The sequence below is a fragment of the Chiloscyllium punctatum genome, chromosome 42, assembly GCF_047496795.1.
Source record: "Chiloscyllium punctatum isolate Juve2018m chromosome 42, sChiPun1.3, whole genome shotgun sequence".
NCBI classification, from domain to species: domain Eukaryota; kingdom Metazoa; phylum Chordata; class Chondrichthyes; order Orectolobiformes; family Hemiscylliidae; genus Chiloscyllium; species Chiloscyllium punctatum.
The window spans coordinates 17,615,803-17,625,389 of NC_092780.1; the positions used below are offsets into that span (position 1 = coordinate 17,615,803).

At 41.9% G+C, this 9,587-nt stretch overlaps 1 pseudogene; it reads left to right on the plus strand.

The window, feature by feature from the left end:
- Positions 1-2,393: 2,393 nt before the first annotated feature.
- Positions 2,394-4,498, plus strand: LOC140465525 (amine oxidase [copper-containing] 2 pseudogene; annotated as a pseudogene).
- Positions 4,499-9,587: the final 5,089 nt, after the last annotated feature.

Sequence of the window (9,587 nt, forward strand, 5' to 3'; positions counted from 1 at the left end):
GTAAAGGGGAGAAACTGTATTTTCTTCTGATCCTAACCAATTCTTCTCAGAACTGCCCCATAGTTTTCAATCTCTAAATCTTCAAAACTAAGATAAAGTCCTTGATGATTCTGAAATGAAAACAAGTTAATTTCTTCCAATCTATGTAATGAAACACCAGTGTAATGGACCTTTTTCTATTGATACCACAAAGGTCTATAACCATTTGCAAAACGAAAGAACTGATCATCGGCTTCAAGAAGGACGTGGCCACACCTCTATCTACATCAATGGAGCTGAGGTGGAGAGGTCGAGAGCACCAACTTCCTCGGAGTGATGATAACCAGGAATTTGTTCTGGTCCTCCCACATACGTATGATGGTCAAAAAGGCACAACAATGCCTCTTCTTCCCCAGCTAAGGAAATTTGGCATGTCCATAAGAACCCTTGCCAACTTTTACAGATGCACCATAAAAATCATTCTATCTGGGTGTATTATGGCTTGGTACGACAACTGCTCTGCCCAGGACCATGAGAAATTACAGAAAGTTATAAGCACAGCCCAGACCATCATGCAAGCCAACCTCCCATCCACAGACTCGTACACTGCAGAAAGGCAACCAGCATCAAAGACCCCTCCTACCCCATTACACTCTCATCCAACCTCTTCCATCAGTGAGAAAATACACGCACCAATAGGACCAAGAACAGCTTCATCCCTGCTGTTATGATACTGATGAATGGACCTCTCTAATTTCAAATGCTTTGCTCTGTCTAAACATCCTATCATCCATTTGTCCTTGTATGTTATGATCTGGATGCAAAACAAAACTTTTCACTGTATTTAGGTACATGTGACAACAATAAATCAAATCTGACCAAAGTTGAATTATGTCACTGTTCTAGAAGGAACCAGTCCAGTGGTGAGAAGTGATGTAGGCACCGGAGATCAAGAAGTAGAATCAGTCTGGGTAGAAATAAGAAAGAAGTCCATAAGACCATAAGACATAGGAGTGGAAGTAAGGCCATTCGGCCCATCGATTCCACTCCGCCATTCAATCATGGCTGATGCACATTTCAGCTCCACTTGCCAGCACTCTCCCCGTAGCCCTTAATTCCTCTAGACAACAAGAACCTATCAATCTCGGTTTTTTATCCCTGGTCGGAATAATCCACAGGACCCCAAACAGTAGTTCCATAGTGAAATACAGTGCAAACCAGGAAATGCTGGGGGTTTGTAAGAAAAATACCATAACATCATAGGTGGTTTTAATATGCGTATTGACTGGATTAATCCCCCATGACTAGGGCAAAGACTTTATATATGGAATTCTAGAAGATATTCAGTGAGATTTTAAATATGAGACTGTTAACAACTATGAGCATCTGAGACTAGAGGCAAATATTAGTTTAAACAGAGAATTGGTTAAATAGTATTGTCCAGTTTCTCCTTAAAACAATTTAGACAACTGTGACTGGAATGTCATGAATGAATTTGTCCTGGTGCCCCATATTACAAAAGTTGTCAAATTAATACGAATGCAAAATGACACCAATAGAAAACAGTCCCAACTTTATTAAGAATGAAGTTACAACAACCTTTAACAGAAAATATACCAAACCTAATCCTATTTGGTGCATGGTGGAGCTTACTCCTGCCCCGAGCTCGGACCTCTTGTTCTACATAAAAACCTTCACAAAAGAAGCAACATCCGTATTCGACTATTTTGAAACTCAAACTTCAAAAATGATAGGATTATATTTGATAAATAATGCCCCTTTCATCACAACATGAACATGTCCAATTTCATCAGAGCCAGCGACAAAACGATAGTTGTTCTCACAGATGGGATTTTGTACATTATCCAATAGGATTGCTGGTTCAAAAACTAACATTTCGCTGAGCGAATAAAGGTCACTGCAGAACTCTATGCACAAAAACTGATTTCAATGCTGTAAAATTAAATAGAATTTATTGTCACGTGTACCAATGCACAGTGAAAAGCTTTGTCTTGCAAGCAATACAGGCAGATCACAGAGTTAAGTAGCATAGATGAATAAATAATAGATAAACAGCGACAAAAACAAAAACACAGGTACAGGCGAATGTTAAGAGTTTGTTAGTCCATTCAGTATTCTAACAACAGTAGTGTGGAAACTGTAGGGTAGACATTTCCTAATTAAGACGATCCCCTTAAAGATCTAGTTAATTGCCAACAGTAGTGCAAAGTTTGATTGAACCTAACGCCAAAGGACCCTTGGGGTTATCCTGTAGATTTGCATCTCACAGACTGATGGTCAGTAAACAGTTAAACTCTCAAGATTCCAGTTTTCACAGAAGGATATGGAATTCAAATCCTGCGGCGTCATATTGCTTAGAACCAATCAGCAATATTTTCCCTTCAGCAGTAAAACATCTGGATGTTGTTACTCCTGAGCTAAACAGGGGGAAAGCTGTTTCCCTGTTTCGCCATGAATTTGAAGATTTTGTTCGCTATTTTGGCGGTGGCTCTGGTCGCGATTATAGCCCTGAATTGGATCTTAATAGTGGGCTTCGCGAAATCGACAACTTGTAAGTACACCAAGTTCAGAGATGTGCTGGAGGAGATGCGTGAGGAGATGTTTCAGAGTCTGGTATTTCAAGATCTGGACAGTGAGGAGCTAACCAGCGTGGTGCAGTACCTGAGGCAGGAGATTAGAGTGAAGCTGGAGAACTGCAGTGAAGCCCTTCCATCAGACAATTACATCTACATGATCGAACTGCACCTCCCCCCGAAAAGTGAGGTCTTAAAGTTTTTGGACAAGCAGGAACCCCAGCCGAGGAGAGAAGCCAGAGCGGTGGTGGTATTTGGAGCTCAGAGTGAGCCTAATATCACGGAGTATGTGGTGGGACCCCTTCCTCATCCAACCTACCACAAAGACATTTCTTCCCAGAAATACCAGAACCTGAGTTTTCACTCCAGACCTGTGACAGGCTTCGAATATAAAACCATCATTTCAAGAATGGAATTGGAAAAAGCCTCTCGGGTTATTCGGGAAAGTTTCGGTTTAGACTGGAAAACGCTGATCTACATGGACTCTGCTCCTCGCGGTTTCAAAGCAGGGGACCGGGAAACCTGGTTCCCGTTCTTGAGAAACATGAGCGGCCTCTTTATGCACCCAGTGGGCTTTGAGGTGCTCATTGACCACAGCAGCTCCAATCCCTCCCAGTGGAAGGTGAAGCAGGTCTTTTACAATGGCCAGTACTTTGATAGCATTGAGGAATTGGTCGCTCAGTATGACCGCGGCACCGTGAGGAAAATCCGACTGCACCGAGATCAATCCGATCCGGACTATGCCTCGCTGAAACCCCATGTCCAACATAAATCTGTCTCCCCTTTGCAATATGAGCCCCAGGGTCGCCGTTACTCTGTGCTCTATAACCATGTGAGATATTTCAATTGGCAATTTGCTTTCCGCCACAGCACTGTCAATGGGCTGCAGTTGTTCAATATCCAATTCAGGGAGGAAAGAATCGCCTATGAACTAAGTGTGGAGGAGCTCAACTCTGTGTATGGAGGTGACTCGCCCTCCTTCATGAGGACCAAGTTTCTCGACGTCAATTATGGAATTGGCAAATCTGTCAATGAACTGGTGAGAGGGGTGGACTGTCCGTACAGTGCAACTTTTGTAGACACGGTTCACTTCTCAGAGAGTGAGAACCCAAGGCGGATCAAGAACTCCATCTGTATCTTTGAACAGAATAAACAATTGCCCCTCAGGCGGCACTATTTCAGCTGGAACACACCTCCCTCTTACGGGGGAGTGGCCGATTGTGTGCTGGTCATAAGGTCAGCCTCCACCGTGGCCAACTATGATTATATCTTCGATTACATATTCCACCACAACGGTGTGATTGAGACCAAGGTCCATCCCTCAGGATATGCACTGACCTCATTTCTTTATGAGGGCGGTCTTCTGTACGGAGCCAAACTTGAAGAGAACGTTTTGGGGAATATTCACACTCATTTCTTGCACTTTAAGGCGGATCTGGATGTAGCAGGTAGGTCACAAATTCTGTGTCTTACAATCTTTATTCTCCACAACCACCTGATGAAGGAGCAGAGCTCCAAAAGTCAGTGCTTCCAAATAAACCTGTTGCACCATCACCTGGTGTTGTGTGATTTTTGTTTTAACGAAGGTCACAAAGTAACTGAAAACAACAAATGCTGGAGATCACAGCAGCTCAGGCAGCATCCATGGAGAATGAGCAAGCTTGGGTATTTTTAGTTGCCAGAATCTGCAGTAATTTGCGCCTATCAAGGTTACACAGTAACTTCCATTCAGTTCTGAGGAGGGGATCACTTGACCTGAAACATTAACTCTTAACTTCTCTGTAGATACTGCCAAACCTGCTGAGCTTTTTCAACAATTTTGTTACAAAGTAACTTTAAATGTTTAAGAACCGTTTTAACATGTTTGATATTTACAGTTCTCTGAAAACTGTGGCAAGGATCTTATTGTTTGGAGATATCTCTGACATGCAACTGGGCCGCCAGGAGCTGAAAGTTCTCAGTTGCTTTTTTTATAAAAAAGTATCAAGTTCCTTTACCCAGCGTGGTAGCGGCCAGTCAGGAGCTGAACCTTGCAGCCATTGTTTCTGTTAGGCGAGGAGACTAGGACCCGTGGACACAGCCTTAGAATTAGAGGGGGTCATTTCAGAACAGAAATGCGGAGACATTTCTTCAGCCAGAGAGTGGTGGGCCTGTGGAATTCATTGCCACGGAGTGCAGTGGAAGCCGGGACGCTAAATGTCTTCAAGGCCGAGATTGCTAGGTTCTTGTTGTCTAGAGGAATTAAGGGCTACGGGGAGAACGCTGGCAAGTGGAGCTGAAATGCGCATCAGCCATGATTGAATGGCGGAGTGGACTCGATGGGCCGAATGGCCTTACTTCCACTCCTATGTCTTATGGTCTTATGATCACTTTAACAATCATTTCTTATATTGTGTTTTTTTTAATGAATGCCCATGTGCAGTCCAGTCTATTGTTCTCCTCTTCCTCAGTATATTCTTTTCTTTAAATATCAAAGGTGAAAATTTCCTCCAAATAAAATCACGGACTGTTCAATAAAATTTCTCCTCTGGGTCTAGGTTTGCTGGCCGATCTGGAAGGTTCAGACATTTCTTCACCATACTAGGTAAGATCACGTCACATCGAATGGTGACAAAACATCTGAAAATGAACCTTCCAGCTCAGTGAGCAAACCTACACAGTAGAGGTGGGCACTGCAGTTGCTGGAGATTGGAATCAAGATTAGAGTGATGCTGGAAAAGCACAGCGGGTCAGGCAGCATCCGAGGAGCAGGGAAGTCGACATTTCGGACAAAAGCCCTCCTGCTCCTCGGATGCTGCCTGACCTGCTGTGCTTTTCCAGCACCACTCTAATATTGACTGACCAAACCTACATCCAGAGCCACAACCTAAGCTGTTATCACCATCCAGGTGCTAAACACTCCTCCTCTATGTAATAGAATATTCACATTCAGAAATGTGGCTCACCGTGTGATTTTCTTAATATCTAGGGAGGCTAAAGGAAGATGAGGTGACTTTTTTGTGGACCTTGTATTCAGCCAGTAACATGATCCCCAGAATCTAGTTACCTAACCTTTTGTACTTCATCCCATTATCAGTGACTTCTCTGTGCTCAATCTCAGTTCAGCATAAGCCTCCGCCAGATGCACCTAATGCATTTTCAGACCATAAAATCATGAATGGGAATAGGAGTAGGTTATGCAGCCCTCAAACCTGCTCCATGCCCATAATCCAACATTCCTCTTGGCCACATTCCTGTCACCCTTTATTCCCCAACTGACCAAGAATCTATCTATCTCTGCCTTGAAAGTACAACCTTCCAGTCTCAACATTGATTTCAAAATTTGCAATCATAACCTCTGTCCCCATTTCTCTGTTTTGTGTTGTCCTTTCTTGTTGTTTTTGGACAAAAGCACTTGGTAATTATGGTGTCTACTTTCCCACTTTGAAACCTCTCTAGATTCATCATTTGCGTTTTTACTTATCTCATACCTTCTACTTTTGGCTTTTGTCATTTTAATCTGTCCTGTCTTTCACCCTGATAGAAGCCTTCCCTTATGTTGTTCTTCCTCTCTCATTTCCCTGCCTCAGTACTTGCATCAGAAACATTTTCTGCCCGCTGTGAAACAATAATTCTATAAGCCTCTCCACAGATGTTTCCAAACATGTTGAGTATTTTTAGCCTTTTCTAATTTTGATTTACAATCTGGTTTCAGATCATATAATTATCCTCTGGCATTTCTGCACTGCAGTACCCATTGGTCATGTAACTACTGTATAATAAGTGAGGAAAAAGGCACACGGCTGCTGCTGTGACCTTTTTAAATATGACAAGATTACTAAAGATTGCGGAAGATTATGAAGAGTTAGTGTGTTTCAATCCTAGCCATTTGTTTTATTTTTATTTTTGGAAGTATTCTAGATCTTGAGCACTGCCCAGTTAATGCCTTTCAACTTCAGGCAGAGAAAGCTAGATTCCCAAGACACTAGGGCAACTTTTTCACGCAGAAGGTGGCACGTGTATGGAATGAGCTGCCAGAGGATGTGGTGGATGCTGGTACAATTGCAACATTTAAGAGGCATTTGGATGGGTATATAAATAGGAAGGGTTTGGAGGGATATGGGCCGGGTGCTGGCAGGTGGGACTAGATTGGGTTGGGATATCTGGTCAGCATGGACGGGTTGGACCGAAGGGTCTGTTTCCATGCTGCACATCTCTATGACTTAAGAGGGTCTATCAATCCCATCCCAAAGGAAAAAAGCCAGTTGAGGTTATTACCTTTCTTTTGGAAAAATTTTATCTAAAATAACAGCCAGATTGTAATTCTCTTGCATAAGAGACAGAGTTAAATATGTACTCCTCCTAAAAAGTGGGTAATCAAGTGCCATACTTGAGTTTATTAGTACAGAAAACCGAGACAATATCAATTGAAAAATAGATGTTTATCAAAGAACCAACAAGTAGGTCAATGTCTATGTGGAAACCAAAAGCACAATATGAGATGGCTCTCAGACAGTAGGAAAAAGCAGTCTCTTATTTGATAAGCAATCCAAGTATAAGTTTTAATTGCTGTTGCCAAGATAAAATTCAAAGAATGGCATTTATATGGTATTAAAGTAAGATTCCTTAATGCCTGAATGACTGAGATGTGCTTTGTTTGTGAGGAATCTAATCTATTTGAATTCTCCTTAGAAATGTAATGTAAATTCTGAATGTATAATTGATTTCCTAAGTAGAAAGGTATTTCTTCAGTTCTCTTTTCGTCAGAAGATTTGGTTAAGATATTATGATGTGGAACACTTCTGATTTTTAAAATCCATTCATGGGATGTGGGTGGCACTGGCTGGACCAGTATCTCTTGTCCATACCTTGTTGCTGTTAACAAGGTGCTGGTGAGCTGATTTCTTGATTTGCTGCAGTCCATTTGCTGTAAATGGACACAATGCCATTAAGATTCCAAGATATTTCATCCATTGATGCTGATGTCACTGCAATATACTTCCACGTCAGGACAGGGAGCAGATTTTGGTGGAGCTTCATAGGTGGATGTGTTCCCATGTAACTGCTGCCCTTGTCTTTTGCAGTTGTCATGAGTTGGAAAGGTACTGTCAGCCTGGTTGGTTGATTGTGGCTTTAAGGATCAGCGCCTACATTGGACATTTACATTCTTGGTGTAAAAGAAAAATCAGTATTTTCATGGTTGTTCTCACAATCAATTTCACATTGCTATGAAGGGGTAGTTAATCGCAACTTATCTTTGTCGGTGCCTTTTTTGTAAATAGAATAAAATCAACTTGTGATAGGAAAATTAAACTACATTTTTCTACATTACTGGCATAGTTTTTCACCCATACACTTTCACACATCAATAAAGTCAATTTATATAAATCTAAATTGACTGACTTTTGTAACATTTCGATAATGTGAGATTTTGTGACCATTGTGTTCCTCTGATATATCATCTAATATATCAATGTAATTTACAGGAAAATGGAAATAAGCTGGAAAGAAAATTGAGTTTGACCTTTCGGAGGTGCTTGGTAAAATGCAGAAAGACTGTTCTGTGCCCATGGCAGGAATCTTTTTTTTAATTAAAATCTGTGAGCTGTTGAGGGAGCTGTCAGTGATTCTGATCTTCCTTTCTCTAGTCTACAATCACTGCAGACATGGGACACATGTTGACTAATGACAACTCTACAAGGTTGCCATTCACCTGCTTGACTATCTGTCCAATTTTCTTCCAAGAACTAGGAGAGTCAAACTAATTATCTTCAGTCACAAGTGCGAATTGTTGTTGTCACCTCTCTTCCTCCCATTCCCAACCATCAGATTCCACTCGGCAGATTTTCAGTCCTGAGCTTAGCTTTTGATCTTGCCCTCCTGATCACAAAGGCTGCTTCTGTCTAGCTGCTTAACACCCCATCCTCACTTTGGCTCAGTATATTGGTGGCTTGGAGATTCTCATCCAAACATTCCTTGCCTTCATATTCAACTATTCTCATTCTCTGGGTGAACTTCCCCTTTCAGCTACATTTCTTTGGTCTTCCCTGTAAGTCAATCTTCCTGAGCAATTAGAGGAATTTCTGGTAAGATTCATCCACTGCCTCCATGAAATTTGAGCATTGAAGGCAGGTTGTTTCAGGCTGCACCAGAGGCATACAGTGCCTCAGTGCCTTTTACTTTCACAGAAAAACCCATCGACAGGATTGCCAGCTTTGACTGTGAGAATTCTGAGAGATTTGTTGATGTGATAGCTGCCAGTGTTATTATGGGTAGCTTTATAAAGATTGGATCTCTTGTACTTATTTACTCTTGATCCTGGTTTCCCATCAGCAGCTGATGTACAAAGCAAGTTGCACAAGCTAGAAGACCATCTGAAAGTATGTGGGGTAAAAGAAAGCAAGGATAGGAATACATTAATGTTACAATACTTAGGCAGATGAGGACTGGATACCATGCTAGTGCAAACAGATGAATATTCATCAACTCTTTTACATAAGGTACGGAGACTTGGTTCAATAAGAGTCCATTCAAACCTTCTTCATTCAGATCTTGTTACCGTGTCATAGAGATGTACAGCATGGAAACAGACCCTTTGGTCCAACTTGTCCTTGCCGACCAGATACCTTAAGCTTATCTAGTCCCATTTGCCAGTACTTAGTCCATATCCCTCCAAGTGAAAGTGAGGACTGCAGATGCTGAAGATTAGAGTCAAGAGTGTTATGCTGCAAAAGCACAGCAGGTCAGGCAGCATCCAAGGAGCAGGAGAATCAGGAATGAGCTGATAAAGGACTTTCACCCGAAATTTCGATTCTCCTGCTCCTCAGATGCTGCCTGACCTGCTATGTTTTTCCAGAAATACATTCTCAACCCCTATCCCTCCCCCTTCCTATTCATATATTCTAAAGTGAGGACTGCAGATGCTGTAGATCAGAGTCAAGAATAGAGTGATGCTGGAAAAGCACCGCAGGTCAGGCAGCATCTGAGGAGCAGGAAAATCAATATTTCGGGCAAAAGCCCTTCACCAGGAATGAG